The following is a 26,038-nucleotide window of genomic DNA, read 5'->3' on the forward strand; positions in this document are numbered from 1 at the left end:
TAATGTCCTTAGCTTGTTGCCATGTAATGGAAAATTCTTTCTTTAGGCCTTTACTATTGACATGATGCTTCTTATGAAATTCTGAGGCCTGCAACACGCTTCCAATCAATAATTGATCAATCTCAGCGTTGCCTTGTGCTAGAGGACCAGGCAGACCTGTATGGGACCGGATGTGTGTTATGTACATCGGACAAAGCCTGTTCCTGATTATGTCTTGTACCTGGATAAACAATGAAGTCAACTCTGTGTCATCTGGTATAAATTCAGCAGTTTCAATATGCAAGATAACTCTTTCTGCATATTGTGAATCTGTAACTATATTAAGAGGTTCTTTAAAATCCCTTAGCACCATAAGAATGGCATATAATTCTGCCTTCTGGACAGAATTATAAGGGCTTTGTTCCACCTTACTCAATTCATCTGACTTATAACCTGCTTTCCCTGATTTATTTGCATCAGTATAGAATGTACGGGCTCCAGTTATTGGAGCATCACGTACAATTCTAGGAAGAATCCAAGAAGTTCTCTTTATGAGGTTAAGTCTACCACTTTTGGGATAGTTGCTATTAATTTCTCCCAAAACATTAGCACAAGCTCTTTGCCATGGTTCATTGTCTTCCCATAACTTTTTTATTTCTTCAGTAGTAAAAGGGACTATAATTTCTGCTGGGTCTATACCTGCTAGTTGACGAAGTCTCAGTTTACCCTTTATAATTAATTCAGAGACTTTTTCCACATAAGTTTTTAATTTTTTACTTGGTTTATTAGGTATAAATATCCACTCTAAAATAATATCTTCCCTCTGCATTAGAATCCCTGTAGGAGAAATTCTGGAAGGCAATATGACTAGGATGCAGCTACGATTTGGGTTCACCCTATCCACATGTGCCTCCTGTAATTTTTCCTCAATCATTGTCAGTTCCTTTTCTGCTTCAGTTGTCAGTTTTCTTGGACTATTCAAATCTTTATCACCATCTAAGGTTTTGTTTAAATGAACTATTAGATCAGGTGTTATCCCAACAGCTGGTCGTAGACTGGAAATGTCTCCTAACAATCTTTGGAAATCATTAAGAGTCTTTAACCTGTCTCGCCTAATTTGTGCCTTTTGCGTTTTAATTTTCTCTAGCCCTATTCTGTAACCTAGGTAATTAATAGAATTTCCTCTTTGAATCTTTTCAGGGGCAATTTGTAATCCCCACCTAGGCAAGATTTTCTTTACTTCTTCAAACATCCTTTCTAAAGTATCTTTATTTGAATCAGATAACAAGATGTCATCCATGTAATGGTAAATTATGGACTTGGGGAATTGTTTACGAATTATTTCCAATGGCTTATTTACAAAATATTGGCACAATGTAGGACTATTGAGCATACCCTGTGGGAGGATAGTCCATTGATATCTCCTATTAGGCTGAGAATTATTATAAGTAGGCACTGTGAAGGCAAATTTTTCTCTATCCTTTTCTTGTAACGGTATGGTGAAAAAACAATCTTTTAAATCAATAACTATAAGAGGCCATCCTTTTGGTAATAGAGAAGGCAAAGGAATTCCAGATTGTAGTGGGCCCATAGGTTGAATTACCTTGTTGACAGCTCTTAAATCTGTCACCATTCTCCATTTACCGGATTTCTTTTTTACAACAAACACAGGAGAATTCCAAGGGCTGGTTGATTCTTCAATATGTTGAGCATCTAGTTGCTCTTGCACCAGCTGTTCCAATGCCTGTAATTTATCTTCAGCTAGAGGCCACTGTTTGATCCATATTGGCTTCTCAGTTAGCCATTTTAAAGGTAGGGCTGTTGGTACCTCTAAAGGTTTGGTATTTGCTGTATGTTCTTGTACAGCCTGAATGGTTGGTGACCTTTTCCCATAATACCTCATCATATCCTTCCCAGAATTATGAGTTCCTGGAACTACAGGAATGTTAATCTGGGTATTCCATTGCTGTAGCAGGTCGCGGCCCCATAAATTTATTGCGATATTCGCAATATATGGCCTTAGTCTTCCTATTTGCCCTTCAGGCCCTATGCATTCAACCCATCTTGTGCTTTGTTTTACACGAGATAGGGTTCCAATTCCCAGGAACTGAACATCTACCTCTTGAAGAGGCCAATTCGGATGCCAAGATTCTGGGGTAATGATACTTACATCCGCACCTGTGTCTAATAAGCCTTCAATAAAAGTGCCATTTATACAGACTCTTAGCTTTGGTCTTTGATCATTAATAGAAGTCTGCCAAAATATACGTTTACTCTGTCCTACTGGGTTTTTTGACTCATCCTCCATGTGTAATTCATCATTTAGACCAGTAATATTTTTTACAGCAGAAATTGGAGCTTTTAATTTTCTTGGTGAGGCACGTTCTCTACTGTGACTGGGAATGACTGGGCCACTGTTGGCTTGGGGGCCTGCGAGAGGCCCCTCAAGGAGTTTCCCGACTGTATCGGGTTGCCTTGTCTGTCTGTTGTTGACCTGCATTCGTTGGACCAGTGTCGGCCTTTACCGCATCTCCTACATATACCTGAAGGCCGAGGTCTCCTATTTTTGTCATTCCCAGAAGGGATATTATTCCTAGAAATCCTTTGCCTGCAATCCCTTTTCAGATGTCCTAATTTACCACAATTAAAACACCTGGCAGTTTGATGTCTCCTCATTGCTTTGGAAATCGCTTCTCCTACCCAAGATTCATCATTATAGCTAAACGTCTCGACATTCATTGTATGCTGAATCCATTCATCCATAGGTGCTGATCTAAACTTTAAAGGCCCAATTATCTTTTTGCATTCTATGTTTGCATTCTCAAAAGCTAGAGATTCAAGAAGTAGTCGTCTAGCTTCTGGGTCTGTTACCCCTATGTCCAGAGCCTTAATTAATCTTTGCAAAAAGTCAATAAAGGGTTCTCTCTGTCCCTGCCTAATTCTGGTATATGATTCAACCCTTTTTGCTGGATCTTGTAGCCTATTCCAAGCATTTTAAGCTGCTTGGTGACATAAACACAGTACTTCATCATCATAAAGAGCTTGGACCTGTGGGTCAGCATATTCTCCTACACCAAGAATTTGATCTTGGGAAACCTCCACACCTTTTGCTCTTCCTTGCTGTTCCATATGTTTGGATTCTTCTCTGAAATAGATTCCAAACATCAAGGAAGGTCCATTATCTAAGACTGCAGACACTAACTGATGGAAATCGTGGGGGGTAGCTCTAGCATTAGAAGCCCAAGTCCTTATCATTTCCTTAACATATGCAGAGTGCAAGCCAAAGGTAACAATTGCCTGCTTAATTTCTTTTAGATCATTCATTGCTATTGGCATCCATCTAGCTTCTCTGACTCCCTTTGAGCCTTTACAAGTTGACGCTTTGTCAGAATGAATTACAGGGTATGTCGCTAAAACCCTGGGTAAGCCAGATCTAATAGCTGGTGGTGGCATTGTATCCTGTCCTTGTGCCTTCTTACTCTGTTCACCAGCTCCAATAATTTCTTCAATCATTTCAAGTCTTTTTATCATTGTCTCTCTTAAATCCTGAATCTCCTGAGCTACATGTGTTTCTAGTGATTTCACTGAGGTATCAATTTTTTGGTCCCCATTCTGCACCTGTGATTTCAAAGCTTTTGAATCCTGAATCTCCTGACCTGTATTAGTTTCTGGTAAAGATTGTATGGTTCTTAGGACCATATTTTTCCTAAATAATAGAATATTCAAAAGAATACTGAAACCTAGTAACCAGTAAATTAAGTTATCTCCATAGTCGTATAAACCTTGCATGAAAAAACCCATTGTTTTGGTAGTCAAAATAGTAAAATTCATGTTGGAAACGAAAACTGCCATATTACCTATTATCCAGCAGGTGGCGCTGTTCCCAAGTCGCGACGAAAACGGGGTCCTGTTTCAGTATTTGTTAAAAACTGGGAAATGCAAGTTGCTCAACAAAGTAAATGTAATTAAATCAATTCCGTACACGGAACCATAAACCCAGAATCCAGGGGTAGAGAAGAGTAACCCGGAAGCCGTTTATGCCTCCACGTGACAGAGTCGTCCCAAGGGGTTGCAGCTTTCCGCAACCGGTAACCGCGTGCTCTAGTTCGCTCCACTTAAGAGCTGCGCTTGCAAGGGAGATTTGAAAACGATTCGGAAAAGAGCAAACCACGTGGGCAGAGACTACGCGGGCCTGTGGAATTTAAATCCACGTAGCGAGGCAAATGATAGGCTGCGTGGGGACTTGAAGTCAATCTGAGGTGTCTAAAGGGAAAATACAAAGAACTGCAGCAAGAAAAGCCACTGCGTGATGATTTATGTTAAACTGCTGGCTCCACGCACAAGGCACAGGCCGCAAGGCACAGGCCGCAAGGCACAGGCCGTGGCCGAACTGGCGGCCGGCAGCCGAGCGGGGGAAGGAGGGGTCCTAAAACCAAACGTTGGGCGCCAGATGAAGGCGCAAGTCATAAACAATCCCACACCAGTTTGGAATTGTGATTAATAGGGTGGTATTTATTTAAAAGGGAATAAACTTACAAATCACTGTCCCAGACAACAGCCCTCTACGCACGCAATTAGGAAGAAGTCTAGTCGCCGGAACCAGAGCAGGAAGTAAAGAGAGAGAGGAGGGAAGTGGCCGCTTTTTTTAAAGGGAAAGATACCACGCCCCAATGGGCTGGTATCTTGGCGGCTATTGGCTGGAGGAGCGGAAGGACCTCCCGCAACATGGCAGGATACAAGATCAACTCCAAAAAATCAGTTGCCTTCCTATACACTAAGGATAAGGAAGCAGAGAGGGAAATCAGAGAAGCATCACCTTTCACGATAGCCACAAACAGCATAAAATATCTTGGGGTAACTCTGACCAAGGAAGTGAAAGTTCTATTTGACAAGAACTTTAAGTCTTTGAAGAAAGAAATTGAAGAGGACACCAGAAAATGGAAGGATCTCCCTTGCTCTTGAATTGGGAGGATCACCATAGTAAAAATGGCAATTCTACCAAAAGCAATCTATAGATTCAATGCAATCACCATCAAAATCCCATCAAAATTCTTCACAGATCTGGAGAAGACAATGATCAACTTTATATGGAAAAACAAAAAACCCAGGATAGAAAAAACAATCTTCTATAATAAAGGATCATCTGGAGGCGTTACCATCCCTGACTTCAAACTCTATTACAGAGCTACAGTATTGAAAACAGCTTGGTATTGGCATAAAAACAGAGAAGTCGACCAATGGAATTGAATAGAAGACCCGGACCTTAACCTATGAACATCTGATTTTCGATAAAGGAGCTAAAATATACAATAAAAAAAAAGAGAGCGTCTTCAACAATTGGTGCTGACATAACTGGATGTCAATCTGTAGAAGAATGAAAATAGATCCATATTCATCACGATGCACAAAACTCAAGTCAAATGGATTAAAGACCTCAATATTAGTCCGAACACACTGAACCTGATAGAAGAGAAACTGGGAAGTACTCTACAACACATGGGCACAGGAGAACACTTCCTATATATAACCCCAGCAGCACAGACATTAAGGGCCTCATTGAATAAATGGGACCTCCTGAGACTGAGAAGCTTCTGTAAAGCAAAGGACACTGTCACTAAGACAAAAAGGCAACCCACTGACTGGGAGAAGATCTTCACCACCCTGCAACTGTCAAAGGTCTGTTCTCCAAAATATATAAAGAACTCAAGAAACTAGACTGTAAAAAACTAATCAACCCAATTATAAAATGGGTCACTGAGCTGAACAGAGAATTCTCAGCAGAAGAAGTTCAAATGGCCAAAAGACACTTAAGGTCATGCTCAACTTCCTTAGCGATCAGGGAAATGCAAATCAAGACAACTTTAAGATACCACACCTGTCAGTATGGCTAAAATCAAAAACACCAATGACAGCCTTTGCTGGAGAGGATGTGGAGTAAGGGGTACACTCATCCATTGCTGGTGGGAATGCAAACTTGTGCAACCACTTTGGAAAACAGTGTGGCGGTTTCTCAGGAAATTCGGGATCAACCTACCCCTGGACCCAGCAATACCACTATTGGGAATATGCCCAAGAGATGCCCTAACATACAACAAAAGTATATGCTCAACTATGTTCATAGCAGCATTGGTTTTAGTAGCCAGATTCTGGAAACAACTTAGATGCTCTTCAATGGAAGAATGGATGAAGAAAGTATGGAGTATATACATATTAGAGTACTACTCACCAGTAAAATAATGACTTCTTGAATTTTGCGTGCAAATGGATGGAAATAGAAAACACTATCCTGAGTGAGGTAAGCCAGACCCCAAAAGAGGAATATGGGATATACTCACTCATATTTGATTTCTAGCCATAAATAACGGACATTGAGCCTATAATTCGTGACTCTAGAGAAGCTAAATAAGAAGGTGAACCCAAAGAAAAACATATAGTCATCCTCCTGGATATTAACCTTCATCAGGTGATGTAAGGAGACAGAGACAGAGACCCACATTGGAGCACTGGACTGAAATCTCAAGGTCCAAACCAGGAGCAGAAGGAGAGAGAGCACGAGCAAGGAACTCAGGACCGCGAGGGGTGCACCCACATACTGAGACAATGGGGATGATCTATCGGGAACTCACCAAGGCCAGCTGGACTGTGTCTGAAAAAGGATGGGATAAAACCAGACTCGCTGAACATAGCAGACAATGCGGACTGCTGAGAAGTCAAGAACAATGACACTGGGTTTTGATCCTACTGCACGTACTGGCTTTGTGGGAGCCTAGGCAGTTTGGATGCTCACCTTAGTAGACCTATAAGGAGGTGGGAGGTCCTCGGACTTCCCACAGGGCAGGGAACCCTGACTTCTCTTCGGGCTGATGAGGGAGGGGGATTTTATTGGGGAAGGGGGAGGGAAATGGGAGGCGGTGGCTGGGAGGAGGCAGAAATCTTTAATAAATAAATGAAAGAAAGGAAGGAAGGAAGGAAGGAAGGAAGGAAGGAAGGAAGGAAGGAAGGAAGGAAGGAAGGAAGGAAGGAAGGAAGGGGAGCAGAGAAAAATGTATAGCTCAATACAATCAATAAGAAAAATTTAAAAATGAAGAAAATACTTAGCAAAGTTTCACTTAAAGCTGCCATTAACAATGATGAACATCTCAAACATGTGTTGACATTTGTATCCCTGCCATCATCTTTACTCATCTCCAGCACTATTGTGCAATGTTGGTGCTTAAAGGAAATACTTTATTATTTATTTATGTGTAAGGTGTGTGTGTATGTGTGTGTGTGCGCGCGCACGTGTGCTGTGTAGTGGAGGCCAGAAGGGAGCTGAAGTTTCAGCTTGTTGTCAGCTATTCTACACAATAACTGGAACTGAATCCTTATCGTCTGAATGAGCAGCAAGAACTCCTAACTGCTGTGCCCTCTCTAGCTCCTGGCACTTGTTTTTAAGTCAGAAGCTTTGCAGATCTTAACAGGTTTTAAATTACAGCTAAAGTTCACACTCACTCCGTTCATTTTAAATGTTCTCAGAAATGACCTGAAGTAAAGGACATTTGTTCCCCCAAGGTATTTGGCAATAATCAAGAGAGTTTGAGTGACCTAATAATGTAGAAATGTTTCCACATATATCTAAAAGACTATTTGAGCAGATACATTTTTATAGTAGTTAAAGGATCAGAAGACAGGCTAATTCCTTTCAATCTGTTTCTAATTGTATGATTTAAGAAGTAACATCTGCTGATGCTTGAATTCTTCTTAATGTGTGTAAGGACAATATATAGCTCTTCTACCTAACTGTGTAAGTGTGGTAGGTTCAACGAGAGAAAACTTGCATCAGACTTTCTTACAGTCTGGCACAGCTTATGGTTGTTGCTTATGGACTTCTAAATCAGATAGTTAAAGTAAGACCACAGTGCTTTGTTGGTGCCTATCCAGAGGAAATTCATTTCCCTTCTACACAAAATGGTGTATCAAACAAACTGGCTGAGAAAGTACATGGGATAGATGCATTCTATTTAATTCAATGAGACAGCCGCTTAATCCCAGTACACAGCAGAGCATCCCTGAATCTCCTCCACTGATTTAATTAGATAAAGTTCCATGTTAATTATTTCAAATCTAGAGTTTTGAAGTCCCACAGATGAAAAATAAATATCTAGTTCTCTTTCAAATTTGAAGAAAATTTCAGTAATAGAAACAGTTTGCATGGTTCTTAGGGAGCGCAGATATGCTAAACAAATAATGAAATATTCAGCATTGTACATTCTTGGGATGACATGCAGATTTAATGACCTGTCTGATCTTACTTTTATAATTTTATATCATTTTATTACAAGTTTGTTTCCAGAATGATTTGCATTAGAAAAACTTATTCAGAAAGTTACCTTGCCTTGCAAATAGGACAGCTGAATCCTTTGCTTCAGCATGTTTTATAGTACTTGCTTTAGAATAATGCATTGATAAGTTCTTGAACTCTGAAACTGCCCTATATAAAAAGTTTAGAGACATAAAGTTTGCTTAGGTTTCTGCTGGGGAATCATATATGAAATGATCACGCAGAATCCAATTTAAATACAAGTCAACACTTTGGGCTATTTTAGTATCTTTCACTCTAGTCCTGCCTGGTGCAGACAAAATTCTGTGACAGAAACTGTAGATTGCACAAAGCCCTGATTTGCTTTTGCTCTTTCTTTCTTTCTTTCTTTCTTTCTTTCTTTCTTTCTTTCTTTCTTTCTTTTGTCCTCCCTTCCTTGTTTCCTTCCTTCCTTTCTTTTTTTGCAGAGGGACAGAAAAATATCTCTTATATTAGTAAAGTGACATTAGAGGTTAGTGTTCCATTCATTTTTACTATGCAAAATGTATTTTGTTTTATTTCAAATGTATTTGGGTTTTGTCTTTAGACACAGATGTTCTCAGAACAGAAGAAATACTACTGTCAAGACACAAAAGATAATTTTACTGGACATGGTCACCTGCTGTTTAATACTACGTAAATATATTTCTATAGAAGCACTCCTCAGACCACTGACATGGAAGGAAGCATGTCTTCTGCTTCCTTGATGAACAGAGCTGTGAGGTTACTGCCTACATACACTACACTGAAGGTCAGCGAAGGGAAACAGCCTCAGCTCCTACTTCCACCTCCATTTACCCTGAACAGGTAATTTCCATGTACTTAAAACTAGAGTTTTATATTTCTCTGTGCTTTAAATTGTTGGAAGCCAATCAGGTATCTCTAACACTTATAGAATATGTAAAATTCATTAAGATTCCTGCAAATTTTAAACACTGGGTTTTCAAATATTTTAAGGTGCAAGCAAACATTTCCGGAGGGTTTATGCAAATGTCCCTGGGGCTGGCAGTCTACATGACTTGCCCTGGAGGTTTTTCTCATTTCACTCTTGCAGTGCTAGTTTCAATAAGAGTGCAGGTGGAAGAAACGCACTGTCAATAGCCTGAGCTTAAATTGACTGAAAACTGCACCTGACATCTTATTATGCAAGTGTAGTTTTGGAATTTACAAAGATAGAAATTAAAACAAAAAATATTTTCCATTTTTATCAATATATTCTTTTCTTCATTGTAAATAAACAACTATTTTAATAAAACCTAAAATTTTACTCCATTTTTTTTGTCAATGAAAAGAGGAAAGAAAGTGTTGCTAAGTCATACTTTCCCCTAAAATGTTGGAAGTGGTACAGCATTTCATAATTTTTGGTGTTGCATTTGATATTACATATGAAAAAAGAATATAAAACTTAGTTCTGGGCAAAAATGTCTGCTTCTAACTTGTGAAAGATCAGGTTTTGACTGGATCTGCAGATCAGGTTTTGACTGGTTGCAGAACAAAGGGCTATGCATATGTTTTCATATTTCCCCATCATTTTTTCTTGATATCGTTTATGATAGAAATATAAGGAAAATCTAGGTCTTCTATGATGGGTGGGTTGAAAAGTGTAAAGTTGTTCAGATCTCAGCCTTAGATTCTATTGTTGGGCTGGTGAGCAGGGAGCACCAAGAAGACAGGGTTTATGTCAGTGGGCCCTCTCAATAAGGACATGAAGAAGTTCAGTGCCATAGATCTTCACCTTTGATTGTAGGCCTTCTCCTTAGTTTCTGTACTAGTTAGTTTATGTCAATTTGACCACAACTTAGATATACCTGACAAAAGCAAATCTCAGTTATGGAATAGCTTCTGTCAGATTGTCCTCTGGGCATGTCTGTTTAGTGTATTCTTCTTCTTCTTCTTCTTCTTCTTCTTCTTCTTCTTATTATTATTATTATTATTATTATTATTATTATTATTATTATTATTATTAAATTAAAAATTTCCACCTCCTCCCATTTCCCTCCCACTCCCCCTATCTCCCTTCCCCTCCTTCTCCAGTCCAAAGAGCAGTCGGGGTTCCCTGCCCTGTGGGAAGTCCATTTATTAATGATCAGTGTGAGTGGAGTCAGACTACTGTGCTTGGAGCCAGCCCTTGACAGCTGGCCCCAGGTGCTATATAACAGCAAGCTGAGAAAACCTTGGAGAGCAAGCCAGGAAGCAATGTTTTATCATGGCTCCTGCCTCTGTTCTTGCTTAAGTTCTTGCCCTGATTTCCCTTGAGGATAGACTGCATTTAGGACTTGAGAGTCATAGAAGCATATTATTCCCCAAGCTGTGTTTGAAGCAAAACTAGAATACCCTATGTCTAGATTGTAATTTTATTGATACACAGAATTATGTGTTTATTTAATCACTTGTCCTTTGAAAGAAAAGGTTGAGGGAACCAGCTCTTAAAATCTGATGTGCAGAAAAGATCCTGTTCTAGTCTCAGGATGGATACTGTGATGCACTGTGACAGAGATATCACAGGATGCTCAAAGGAAGCTGCCTTTGCAGACTAAATACTATAAATCAAACATTTACATGTTGGTAGTTTCAATTACCTCCAACTTCCTTTATCATCATAAACATGGTAATCTGGATTTAATTTATCCTCAGAGTCTTCTATAAATAAAGTCACATATGAGCCAGACAATGGTGGTGCGTGCTTTTGATACCAACACTTGGGAGGCAGAGTCAGGAGGATCTCTGTGACTTCAAGACGAGCCTAATCTGAATTCTGTGATTACCACTGATTAAAAAGGAAACTGCTTTGGGCCTATAGCAGGAAAGAACACAGGTAAATGGGGAAAACTAAACTGAATGCTGGGAGAAAGAAGGAAGAGTCAGAGAGAAGGCATGTAGCTCCACCAGAGACAAATGGCGGAGGAACATTACCTGGTAAGACACAGCCATATGGCGATACAAAGATTAATAGAAATTGGTTAGATTAAGACATAAGAGCTAGTCAATAAGAAGCTAGAACTAATAGGCCAAGCAGTGATTTAATTGATACAGTTTCTGTGTGGTTATTTCAGGGCTGAGCATCCGGGAACAAACAAGTGCCTTTCTATAACACTGATCTATAAGAGCTAGTTCTAGGACAGGCCACAAGGTAACAAAGAAACTTTGTCTCAAACAAAGAAATAGTAATCATAATAATTAATTAATTTAAAATTAAAGTCACATATGATTCCTGGTGGTTGGTTTTAGTCTTCAAAAGGAAACAGAAAGGATCCCTAGGACAACCTGGCTCAATCTGCCTTTGTAATAAACTTGTCAAGAACTTGGATAACAAGGGCTGAACTCTCAAACTTCTTCTTGCAAGGGCATTGAGAAAAGATGACATCATAAAACAGGACTCTATCCAACAGTGACTAAAATTGCAAGTATCTCCTCTCTGCCCTCTTTTTAATTGATCTTTTTCATTAATTTAATAAGAAACATAACGGTTCTGGGGTAGCTGCAGTTACAGATCATTTATGGTCTTAATCACCTCAAAAGTTCTCAAGATCTGTTTCCATTATTAAAAGAGGATAAAAGTGTTGACAGCTATTGAGGATGCTGACTTCAGGTGTAGCAGCATCCATGGAGAATGCTGTGTTCCGAGCCAAGCATCGTCGTTTGTAATAACAGTAACAGAATAACTTTAAAATGCATTCATGTCCCATGCAATTCCTAAAGACTTCTTGTTAAGTGATCTGACTCCTTTTTCTAGAATTAAATAGCATTCCATTTTCTGAACTTATCCTTTCATATACTGAAGTACATTTCAGTTGCCTCGAATTTTTGGCAACCATAAATAATACAACTATGAAAAAAAATCTGTGTAGATTTTTTTATGGAAAAAAGTTTTCACTGAATTTGAACAAAGGGTGTAATTGCTCAATAATATTGGAAAAGTGTGCTCAGTTTTGTAAGAACCTGCAAGACTGTCTTTCAAAGTGGCTGAGAATGTTGCATGTCGACTAGCAATGAGAGATTTCTCTATCTGGTGCTGTCAGTGTTGTAGGTTTGAGCCATTCTTGTAGATATGCATTGGCTATCTGATATTTTGAATCATCAGTGCAATTTCTGTATTCATGGTGTTATAATGAATATTTGGCTAATGATTTTCTTCTAATTAAACTGTGAGTTTGATGAGAGAGAAAAAAAGACTTCTGGGCATCTGCTACCCAGAGTGTGGTAGCCTTTGATTAAAAGCTTATGTCTGCCAAAATTTATTAAGCATCATACTAGAAAATTGTTACAGTCCTGCAATGACCCTGGTGAATGCTTGACAGATTAACAAAGAACTCTTGGGGGAATGTACTGGGACATGCAGGCATGACCTGGACATATTGTGTGTCCATCCAGCACCAATACGTAGCATTCTTCCTTCCTGCTTCTAGGTGATTACTTCAGGATTAAGTTAGACTGTTTGGCAACAGTGTTTGCTAACAATGGATGATGTCATAAAGAACTTAGTGTTAAATTTTAACAGAATAATTGTACACTTAGCTTTTGGTTATACCTGTCAATTCCACAACTGAAATTTTGGGGTTATTTTATATATATATATATATGTATGTATGTATAATGATCATTTTGACATGCAGTAGACTGTGTCAAAATTCAATTGTTCATTGAAGGCGTAAGTCACAAAAAACCCCACACTAGTTTGGAATTACGATTAATAGAATGGTTATTTATTTAAAGGGAAAAACTTACAGATCACCGTCCCAGACAACAGCTCTCTGCACAATCAGGAAAGGAGCCTAGTCGCCGGAAGCGGAGCCGGAAGCCAGCCAGTGAGGAGAAGAAAGTGGCTGCTTTTTAAAGGGAGAGAGACCACACCCCAATAGGCTGGTATCTCAGTGGCTATTGGCTGAAGGAGTGGAAGGAGCTCCCACAACAGTTCATTAAAAGGACAAAAAAGTGTTCAAAAATTGTGTGTTGATGAATGTAGTCAGCTTTGGCAAGGTGTGTATTGTTTTAAAGTTGCCATTAGCTGACATTGCCTACACAGAGTTCTTCCCCAGATAGACAGACATGATGGCCGAACTTGAGTACCCATTGGAGCAATCTCTTTACCCACAATAGTGAACTGGCAATTTTATTTCAGTAACATTCTGTATGTTGACAGAGAAAGCATAGGAAAACTGTGTTAGAAAATGTTTGAGTTATTACTGTGTGAGTGATGAGAGGGAATTATGATGAGTAAAAGCGAATCTCTCTTTGTGTATTTGTGTGTAGAGGAGAGAGATGGAGGAGGGAAAGGGAATTCAGGAGAAGGGTTTTCAATCCACTCTGAAGTTCCCTATCAGTGAACACAGTAGGAGCCATATGTGCTCTTCATTTTTGCTTGATGAAAATCGATTTTCATCTATATCCTGGAAAGATTGACTGCTGTTTTTTTTTTTTTTAAAAAAAAAAAAACTCTCCAGAGTTTTTTCTTGTAAGAAAATAACCAAAAGTTTGACATAGTTATAACATGGCTTCAAATATACTTAAGTACCAGCAAGCTTGAGAAATTCAGTAGCAAGCTACAAAAGAGGTGAGACATAAAATAGGTTGCTTCCATTGACAAGAACACACAAGAGTAAAAACTACAGGATCTCTGATATCGGCTGGACTTATGGGCAAGAAATCATACTTTATATGAAGACAAATAACAGCATTTTCCCTACAGCATCCAATTGAATGAGCTCATCCATTGCTTTTACATTGAAAATATTTTCAAGATATCACAAAGGGAGGTAGGATCCCTCATCATTTGATGAGTACACTTCCACTGAGTGTATTTTCTTTTGCTTCATAGGTCCAGCGTGTTGTTTTTAAATTTGGAAGAGTTGGAAAAAGTCAAGGTACATTTGCACCAGAAACAAAGCTTGATTTGGGGGGATATTTGAAATGACCATAGGAAGAGTATGTGGCATCCAGGGATTTACAAGAAACCTGAGCACAACATCAGGTCTCATAAATCATTTTAACCTATTTTGGAATAATCCAGCTAAAGAAGCAATGTAGCAAGGGATATCTTATTACTTTTGAATTATTTATTAATTTGGATTTTGCAGGTGTGATTTCTTTTTTTATTTTTATGTTCATTCAGATTTATTTTTAATTTGAATCATTTGTGTGTTTATATGTGTATGTGTGTGTCTGTCCGTCTGTAGGTCTGTCCCTCTATCTCTGTGTCTGTGTGTGAGTATGTGCTTGTACACAGTGACTTAGGAGTCAGGAATTAGGTATTATTCCCCCAAAACAGGAGGCTGTGAGCTATCTTGAGGTGCTGGAACTGAACCTGGGTCCTCTTAACCTTTGAATTAACTTTCTAGTTCCTAGTTTTTATTCTTTCTTTTATTCTGTCTGCCTCAGAAATAGAACCTCTGTGGTTTTCCTGTGAGTGTCGCCAAGATCAACAAGAACAAGTGATTTCTATTCTACTGTGATGTAAAGTTCTACATAATGATAACATATGTGCAACTGGTTTGTTCTTTAGGGCAGTTTCTATTTCAGCTTATGTAAGGGTCCCTCTAATGTCTTCTCTCTTGTTCCTTACACACTGTGCTCATCTTTCATAGCTTGTCCAACATGATCTCATTTTACCTTTGACACGTGGATACATAAATTGAGCTTTGATTTGTAAGCCAAGCAAACAAATTTATTCTTCTGGTTGGTAAACTGTGTCACTACGGCCTCTATTTTATAACTAATATTGTTATACTCAATTATAATATGATATTTTTATGAAAATATGAAATATTTTCAATTTTTGTTTTATTTTCAGGTGTGTTTTTCTAAACCTCAATTGTAATATTTTCCACATTGTACTTTGGTATGTGTGTAGTGTACAACACTGATTATTTGGGATTGCAAAAGTATGTCTGTATCTGTACAGTTCCTCAGGTTTCCTTAATAAATCTGATAGAAGTGGTCACTTTTTAAAAGATTGTATCAACCTTTGTTTTAAAACAACTAAAACACAGTAGTATTTCAGTTACCTTCTTCTGGTGACCTCACTTTCCATCTTTCCCCTGTCTTCTCTTTCTTCAAAGGTATTTTGTGAGTCCCACAGTGAAAATTTCACTATCAAGAGATTTGGGTGACTAATTCTCACAGTAAATTCTAAATTTCTTCAATCTATGTTAAAATGACATACTGAAAATAAGCTGTGGCGATGGGAAGCAGGATATAATTCATGTGCCTTAGAGATCCTGTGGGAAGTAATTTCCTGATAATCCTTAATTATTAAGAAGGGAATGAGAGTCCTTATAGACACACCCTTCACTTTAAATTTCTATTTCCATATATATTTCTCAGAACTTTCCATTTGGCCCATCAGAATACATTTTATCTTGCAGGTCCCCAGGTCCTCAATTATGCTGTGATAAAATAATTAGTGCCCGCTTGGCTACTGGTGATACAGAGTCAGAACATTTCAGTTTAAGAGGGCCTGCAAATTCTGAGTTCCTGTTCTTACTACCACATCAAGTCAATGTGAGGATTGCCTTTAATGGGATGAAAGGGATTTAAAGATATAGAACACATATAGAGATAACAGTTGGGTTTGTCAGTCTGTTGGTTGAGTATCAGTTTGTTTGGTGATGTCATCACTAATTTCATTTAATTTCAATTTGTGAAATAAATAGTTTTATAAATTAATGTAGTTGTGGATGTGAGTGTGTGTATGTCTAGTGTGCATTTCTATGTATGTGTTCTCATTAGTGTGAGTGTGTTCATGTATGGGGAGTGTAGAAACCTGAGATTGATATCACATATATTCTCATGAACTCTCCACTTGATTTACTGAGGCAGGGTTTCTCAATGAATCTGGGGTTCCCTGGTTATTTTAGTCAGTCTGGATAACCAGCTGCAGGGATCGAGGCTTAGCTTTCAGATGGTTGATGACAGCATAGTTGTAATAGGTTCTGGGTGCTGACATAGTCCACAACATTCTGGAATGACCATATTAATGAGCTCCCCACTGGCTGTAATGCTGCCTTGGACCCACATTCCTAGAGCAGCACCTGAGTCTCATACCTTCAACTTGTTGGATCTCCATGTGGGGTATAGGAAAGCAGCTAGTGGTCTCACTGATTGGTGTTTACTCTTTTTCAACAATCAGCTCCTTTGAATTCCATCTGAAGATGAAGTGGATGATTGTCATGATGCTGGTGGATTTGATCTTTACTTTCTCCAAAGGAAGTGTATAAAATCAATAAGGACTGCCTTAAACTGAAATCACACAGTTTTGTAGAAATAGCATTTGGTGAATTCTAAGCACCAGTTAAGCACAGATAGATTTGAGATAAGGCATTTATAATTGTTAAGAGGGGCTAGAGAGATAGCCCCTTACTCACATATGGGTAAGAAGAAATCAAAAGGCTTTCAGTGAAAGTCCCATAGGACTCATTGGTGTATCTCGCAAGTCTACTTCATATCTCACACAACCAAGAACTGGAGATGAAAATGTCCACATGAAAACTGGCTCCATCCTTGTCACTAAAGAGTCACATGGTCCCTGGTGCCCACTACCATCTACAGTGGCCCTCCCTGGGCCAGACTTCTGCTTGCTCTGGTGCCTCTTGGCCGCTTCAAACCTGAGAAGAGTCCAGAAGCCTTGACAGAAGATTTTGAGAGGCAAAGAACACTTTCTGTGCTTGCAGAGGACCTGGTCATGTGTAGCCCATAACCTACTATGACTCCAGTTTAGGTAATTCAATACCTTCTTCTGGCCTCTACTGGAATTAGACACAGACGTAATGCACAAATATACATACAGGCAAAACACCCATATGCTCAAAAATTAAATAACTATAAATTGCTTGAAATGTTTTTATATATACTTCTGAGGAAAATTGTTTTGATAATAGTCACTCCAAAAACTGACAATGCAACCTTCTTTTAAAACTTTGTTTGATATGATTTATGAGAAACATACCAACTTATTATATGAAATTTCTGTTTTATGTATGTCCTACACCAGTCCAAAAGAATTTTACTTGACCATTACTTCTTAACTATTCAAAAATAAATCCCTACAGATTTGTTCTGAAACATATTGATTAAATTTAGAGGAAATAAATGTTCTACAACATGTGTTGATTATGCTCAGGACACATGGCTACCAACTGCCTTTTCAAGCTGAAGGATTTGTAAAGAGTGCTGTCTCACTAGTGATGTCTTTTCAAAAGGAGAAGAAATAAAACACAAATGTGAGTAAGTCAGACAGCGTGCATGTAACCATGCAAAAGGATATTTAAAAAATACACAAGGGCTTGACTGTTCTACAAACTTAGTGTGACTTGATCTCAATAAAGCTAGAGTTTATAGAGGAAGATTGCACCCTGGTGACTAGAATTTAGGAGGTTTCATATTTTTCCCTTACATTCTTTCCATTTGCTCTGTTAACACAAAATTATAATGCACATGATATATTGATCTTCAATATCATTAGATGAGAAACCTTGTGTCCTTCACCCTCCAGCATAAGAAGGCAATGCTAGCGTCATGGCTTCAGTAGTATTACGATTGGCTGCTGCATCTAAGCACCAATAAAAATGACTCAGTTGAAGTTTTCCAACTTTGTAATCAAACACAATACACTTCTAATGAAGCTAACTGAGAAAATTAGAATATCCAATCTTAAAGTAAACATAACTAGCTAGAATGTTGACAACACTGAATGTTTTGTCTTAAAGTAAACATAACTAGCTAGAATGTTGAAAACACTGAATGTTTTTTCAGTGTTTTAAACCAAAGGTGGTTTGGATGGTATCTGGGAATGAATAGTTGCAGGAAGTCCTTCTGTCTGGGTGTTGCTTTTATTGGTTAATGAATAAAGAAACTGCTTTGGACCTATAGTAAGGCAGAACTTAGGCAGATAGGGAAAGCTAAGCTGAATGCTGGGAGGAAGAAGGGCAGAGTCAGGGAGAACCAATGGAGCTGCCTCCAAAGTCAGACATGCCAAAACATTGCTATATGTAAGAGTTAGCCAATAGGAAATTAGAGCTAATGGGCCAAGCAGTGTTTTAATTAATACAGTTTTCTTGTGACTATTTTGGGTCAAACCTAGCCGGGAATCAACATGTGGCTCTTTCCCAACTAATTGCTAATTAGTCATACCCAGGAATGTGGTTATGTACCCCCATAAGAGAGAAGACATGGGCATACAATATCATGGCAACTACCTTCGAGACAGACTGATCGAATTGTGTTAAGAGAAAAAAATATGGACATCACCATCCTCCATGCAGGCAATCTCACTATAGAAAAGACGTCTATTAATACCAAAGAGGTGTTATTTACCTTTAGGAGTGTTTAATAAAAAGTGAGAACTCAGCCTGGAAAAAAATGGAATTATACATTCATTATTAATGTTTTCAAACATTTCTTCATCTCAAGGACACTTCCATTATTCAGTGAAGTTCACATGACTGCATCTTGCCAGTATGATTTCAGTTTGCCTTACTTTAAAAAATTAAACATTTGTTTTAAATAAGTTGTTAGTAGTATTTCCACATTTCTTGAACTAAGGAATAAGTCCACAGTACCTGTATGCACAAAATGTATAATGATTCCTGAAACACAGTCACTTACTTTGTCATTTTTACCTACCAATGTGACTTACTGAGATTTTCCTTGTGTTCGTGTTAAACAAGAAAAACAGCCCAAAGTCCCCATTGCCTATTTAATTTAGATCTATGAGTCTATGCATTCATTTGGGATTCACAGAGAACATATTGTTTAGGGAAAATTTAGCACCACTAGCTGTAGTAAGGTTAATCAACTCCATCTAAACTAAAATGTACATAACCCACTTTCTTCTGAACAGTGAGTGATTATTTGATATTGAGAAAAAATAAATTTCTATCTACAAAACAATACATAAAGTGTTCTTAAAATACTAATGGATGGAAGATTATAAATATCCAGATCAGATATAGAAAGCCAAATTCCTCTCATTACACCAAAAATTACCATCCTGTAACAAAATTCATATAGTTCATGAAATGAACTTTCATATTTCCCACAGTCTTTTTCCATGACTAATTACACTTTGAATCAGACCTCTCACCTCATCAGAATGAATAAAAGCATACACTTAGCATCATGACTTCTAAACCATTTCCTGTTTTTGAGACAGTAAAAGCTATTTCTATCTACCTACTTATATCTCCTGGCCATTGTTTAATGTTGCTAGAGATTTTCCCCTGTCATGTATTTACACATAACTGGGTAAAAGGAATAAGGCTGGGAGTTATGAGATTGGCCATGATATTTACAAAACCTAGAAATTTCATCAATTGGTGCTCTCCTGACTATTTTGACAGCTGAGTAACGGAACGATTCTACTTGAGAAAAGTCTTCCAGGAGCTACAGAAGAAATATTTGATGGGGCATGTGCAGTTTTCGGTCACTTTAACTCTCTTGATTGTGTTTTAAGACTCAATGGTGAAAAGGCAGTGTTACCCCTTTTTTTTTTTTTTTTTTTTTTTTTTTTTGCTGTTCTTAAGCAAGTGTTTTGTACCAGAGATGATTGTCATAGTACTGATAGGACAGCTCCCATTTCTATCCTCTGCCAATATGACTAATAACATTATGTCTTTACTATGGCTTCTTTTTAAATTGAATTCTAACTTTCAACAAACACTGTGCCTGTCTCTTCCCACTGGAGCTTGTCTTCAATTTTGAAATATGACCTATGTTCTCCTCTGCAGTAGCTATTAGGGTATTAATCCATGTTTGATATTACTAGTCCATTACTAGAACCTGAGACTCAGAAAATCTTAAATTTTTCTTTTAGGACATGAAAGAGCTGTCTCAGTGATTAAGAGCACTGCCTGCTTTGCCAGAGGTCCTGAGTTCAATTCCCAGAACCCACGTGGAGGCTCACAACTTGCTATAATTGTAATCTCATGGAATCAGACATGTTCTTCTGGTGTGCAAATTTGCATGCAGAAAAACACCTATATACATAAAATACATAAATAAATAAGTCTTAACAATTTCTTTTAGGTCAGAAACCTAATATAAGGATTTGACTTAACATTTGAGCTGTAAAGCACACTGCTGAGTCTTAGTCTTCTCTCCCGTCATCACAGGGCCTTGAACTGTGTGAGTGTTAGCATTTTCTGTCTGTCAACTGTGTACTCACACCTTCAGTTACAAGACTTTTTTAAAACTTATTGCCATTTGTTAAGCTGATATCAATTTGTTTATATCCTCTGAAATCTGGTCATTATTTTATTCATAGTTTTTCTCTTATTTTGGTTGATTTCAATTTCTTCTTAGCAACCTATTTATATCTCAATATTAACATCTTTCAATTGTTCCTCCACCAGCTGTAGGAATCTACAGAGTCTGATGCATAGAACGTTTCTCGAATCCATTTCACATAAGAAATGGGAAATCCCAAACCTTCACTCTTATCAGAGCTGATTTCCCTTCAGTCTCCACCTCTCTTCCTGTCATTTAGCCACTTAGAAACAAATGTTCAATCCATTCAGTCGCTCTGACCCCAATGGGGGGGAAAAGAGTCATTGTTATAAACTCCAAAACCATGAGCTTCAAATTTGCCTGGTAAACCTGATCACAGACCTTGCGGTATGTTGTTGGGGAGACAACAGGAGGCAGTTCATGTCAAAATTTAAATAATCAAGGCTTTTAGCCTTTTAGTTCTCATAACACTTGGGGAATTCTGAGCAATCAGCAGTTCTGCAAATACAGTTTGTCACTCATTGTGTGATGCTTGTTAGATTTTATTTCAGTCTTCCATATCAAATGCAGGTCCTTTAAGCCATGTGTATAAAGGATACATTGTGATATCAACTACTTCCTCATCCTCTCTGTTTCCTGGATGCCTGGGGTTGATATTTCTCTTTGCCACACACATCTCCAATGATGTGCCACCCCATAAAAGATCTAAAAGCAACTAGGCTTCGAGACCATCAACTGGACACTCTAAAATAGTGAGCTGAAGAAATTTCTGCAAGGAAATTTGTTACTATGGTGTAAACATGGCTATTGCAGAAGAACAAATTCTTATCTTTTTCTGTTGTGTTTTAATATTTGTTTTAGTCTTAGTAGAGAAGAAGGGTGTAAGTTTTTTTTTTTTTTCTTTTTCGAGACAGGGTTTCTCTGTAGCTTTGGAGCCTGTCCTGGAACTAGCTCTTGTAGACCAAGCTGGCCTCGAACTCACAGAGATCCGCCTGCCTCTGCCTCCTGAGTGCTGGGATTAAAGGCGTGAGCCACCACCGCCCGGCTTGGGTGTAAGGTTTTTTTTATAAAACTCTAACATATTAAGTTTATTGTGAGACCTCAGTTATAAGCTAATATTGTGCTTTTCCAGTCTCTTTTATTTATCCCAACAGCATGAAGAATAGTCTTCATTATTATATTATACATAATGATTGCATCGACTTCAAAATCCACGTGCCAAATTTAAGGATATTAGGAAGGGAAGTTTTTGGAAAAGATGAATGCACATAGAATATGCCGCACACAGCATCTAACCATGTCTTCTTCCTGCCCTTTACCCTTCCTCCTCTGGTACAGAGAAATAGCACTAAAATTACCACCTTGGAATACAGATCAGACCCACTCTAGCTGCTGAATTAATCTTGTTTTCCCCAGATATAGGAACTACAGAAATAAATCCATGTTATTCAAGTCCCTTGACACAGATTTCACCATACAACACACTGACTAAAATGTGCATTGGTTCTGTTGTTCAAAATTAGGAAGAAGTTACTTCAAGTGAGACACTTAATGAAGCAGAAGATGAAGGTGGTTGCTTTTTGCTGTTTTAACCAATATACAGTCTGCTTTACGAAATTACTGATCCATTGTTCTATTCCTAGTTCAAAGGGCCAAACTATGGAAATTCAATGTTCAAAAGCCCATTTGTTAAAGATTGAAGTCATAACATAGGAAAATGGAAATGTACACTGAACACATGTTCAACCTAAATTCAACTTTATTTTTTACACAATTTTAGAATTTCATACTTAATAATTACTTAATAATAATCTCTAAGAAATACACATGAGCCAATTCTACATTTTTTAATAATGAAATTCAAAATGAATGACAGACATGTTATAAATTTTCAGTATTGCTACTTTAAGGACTATACCAAAAAATTAAAAAAAAAACAAAAACAAAAAAAAAACCACTAGGACCAGGTAATATGTCTCATTGGAGTAAGGGCACTCAACATGCATTCCTGGGCATTCAAGTTCAAACTCTGAAATCCACTCAAAGTTGGAAGGAGAATTGACTTCACTTAGTTGTCCTCTGATATCTACATGCACATGTCACATGTGTGCCCACAAACAAATCATGTGTACAAAAGTACACATCTTTTAAAGATATTTTTAAATATTTTAAAAACAGAAACACAAATTTCTGGACTCTCTGTCAAAGGTATTCATTAAACAAATCGCTTCATTTTGTTTTGGAAGTCAGCACGTGTGAAAACACTCAAACACAGCTGTAGCAGCAGTCAAATCTCCCCAGTAAGAGCTGTTCCTCTATCTGCACAGCAGGTGCCATGGCCACATTCTAAAGGATACAGGACTATTTCTAAAGGATGCAATACAATTTTCATTGTAAAAAAATGAGGTCCTGAAATCCTGCCAGTTCCACTTTTAGAATTATGCAAAAAGCAATGTGAATAAAAGGGCTTTTAAATAAATGAGTTAATTAGCTTTGAAACTATTCAGAAAAATTTTATGTTTTTCATTTTTTAATGCAAAGCTGAGAAGAAATGCACGGTGGCCTGAAAGGGTTCTTGTCTTCAGTGTACTTTATACCCCAGCCCACCGTGGGTCACTCTCTTTTTTCTTTGAAAACATATTCTCTTTTTTCCACTCTGAAACTGGTTAACAAGTAGGCACATACTATGCTGGAAATACACATGATTATTTTCCATAGTGCCTGGAGGCTTCTTAATAGCTAGTGTTACATTGACAGGGTGGAAACATGTCATGATTATGTAAACAGAATTAGACTCGTGCAACAGGGACTTTGGAGAGGGAAGAATGTAGGAACATTGGGAATGAAACCATCTGGTTTCCCCGGATCTTTAGTTCATTATTAGATCTGTACTAAATTTCCCTTGTTTGTTTTGTAGACTTATTATTATTTATTTGGTTAAAAAGGCTTGGGCAGATTTAGTTTTAATTTAATTCTTGGGGGACTTCATATCCTCTAATTCTGAAAAGACAGAACAGTAGCAGCATTTCATGTGGCATCAAATTTGTCATTAGCTCAATTTCATGATGTAAAGGCAATTTGTACAGATGACAAGATGTAAGCACCATGTACACTGAAGTATTTTCTTAAGTTCATACAGCCAGAAGATTTCAAATTATGATTAAAAGTACGATACTAAAAGTATGATATATTTGGGGTCCAATGTTGATTTCTTTCAATGTTGGGACCATATGAATCTTATTTGTAAATAGCAAGGCATGTATTTTTAAAATTATTTATTTAAACAAAAAACTCTCTTTCATTTTACATACTAATCCCAGTTTTCAAACACTTCTTTCCTCCCTCTCCTTCCACCTTCACCCCCAACTCCACCACCCATCCTCTTCTCAGAGGGTAAGGCTTCCCATAGAGAGTCAACAAAGTCTAGCACATTGCTTTGAGCCAGGATGAAGGCCCTCCCCACTATATCTAGGCTGAGGAATATATCCATGCAAAGTTAATTGCACTCAAGGTTTTAGTTTATGTGTATATGGTGGAGAGAAGAGGTAGTTAGTACACATATACAAAATTTTACATATGCAGAGGCAAGGAGAGGATAGCACACCTTGGAACTGTAAACACAGTCAGTTGTGAACCACCTGACCTGGATGCTGGAAACCAAACTTGAGTCCTCTGAAACAGAAGTATTTATTCTTAACCACTGAGCTACATCTTCCAACCCATGAGTCATAGTTTGACGTATTTAGGGGAAAAAAAATAAACTACAAGGAATTGATTCATTTTTTTTCCTTGACAAGATTTTGTAAAAGGAGTCTGTCCTGGCCTGTTCCTTGGTTGCTTCTAAATAATCATTCAGAAGCTTATATTTGTAGGGATATTTCACTTATATTTTTATAAATAAAGCTTGTCTGAAGAACAGAGAGTGAAACAGCACCACTGGTCAGCCTTATACCAGGCAGTGGTAACACACTTTTAACTCCAGTGGCAAAAATGGTTGCCATAGAAACTGGGGGGAGTGCATGACTTTATTCCCCGTGGTGCATGCCTTTAATCCCAGCCCTAGAGAGAATTACAAAACAGGAGGAAATAGCTCTCAGACACCGTCTCATTTTGAGATTCGTGGAGGCAGGATTGCCATTTCTGACTGAGGACAAGGTAAGAGCCAATGGCTGGCTGTTTTGCTTGTTGGATCTTCAGGTGCAACCCCAATTTCTCTCTTTAAGTTTTATTAATTGTGATTCATATGTTAATTAACTTAATGCTCAACCCATAGCTTAGGCTTATTACTAGGTAACTCTTACATTTAAATTAACCCATATGTCTATCTTTGTTTTGCTATGTAGTTCAAGGCTTTTTATCTCATTTTCAAAATGTTCTGCTCATTTGTTTATCTGGCATCTCTCTCAACTCTACCCCTCCTCATCTGAGTTCTCAGTTTGATTGTTCTGCCTAATCTTTTCCTGACTGGATATTGGTAAAAGAGCTTATATAATTAATCAATGAGAGGAATAGATATTCACGGCATACAGAAATATCAGCCCATATCATTTTGCCCTTTCTGTTGAATCAAAAAAGAAACTATTAATAATAACTTAGCAAAATTACATATACCAAAGCAGTTATCAAGAAAGAATTGGAGCTATAATTTATCTAGTCTATTTGTATTTGACAAAATTAGAGCAATGTTTAATCATCTAGCCTGTCTTGGCATGTTTAAAGTTTTATATCTAATTTATCTCTTACCATAACTAAGAAAAACTATAATTATAATTATATAGACTTCAACGCCAACTGAGTCCTAAGAAGAAAAATAATATTACCTGAGTAAGTAGAAAATGTAGCCAAGCTACTTCCAAAAAAATATGAGAAATTACAAAAATGGCAGGCTGCCTATCCAGCCACTGAAGCTTCTTCTGTAACATTGTGGAATTCATCTTTGATCTACAAGTGTAGAATATTTGACAAACTTTCTTGTGAAGCAGGAGATTTTGAGGAACTTTCCTACTCCGTCTTGGCAAAGCTCAGCAGTCTCCATTTTTTCCTCTGGTTCTATTCATACAGTAACTGTCAGCAATCAAGGCAAGGGCAGTTTCATATGTCTAGCTTTTGCCATTAAAAAGGACAAGCTCCATATGAAGTTTCTTTGATGCTCATCATCTTTTCTGGGATACTTTGGTGCTGTCAGGAGCAGATATATCTCACTATCATGAAAAGTCTAAGTTACTGAAACATTTTAAATGCTGTATTCTGTAGGTCTTTGAAATGTTTAAAGAATACCTATTTATCGGAAAGATATCTATGTATATTTAGAAAAGCTAACTAACATGACTGTAAATTTGACTATTATAAATGACTAACTGTATTTTTGTAAATTCACATTTTTAATTATATTTTATGTTAATTGTGCTGTATAAACACATTTTATATTTTATATGCATTTATAAAATTTATATTACATAAATACTTTATATTTATGTAAAAATATAAATAATGTATAACAAA

This window comes from Chionomys nivalis, chromosome 6, assembly GCF_950005125.1.
Source record: "Chionomys nivalis chromosome 6, mChiNiv1.1, whole genome shotgun sequence".
In the NCBI taxonomy this organism is placed as follows: domain Eukaryota; kingdom Metazoa; phylum Chordata; class Mammalia; order Rodentia; family Cricetidae; genus Chionomys; species Chionomys nivalis.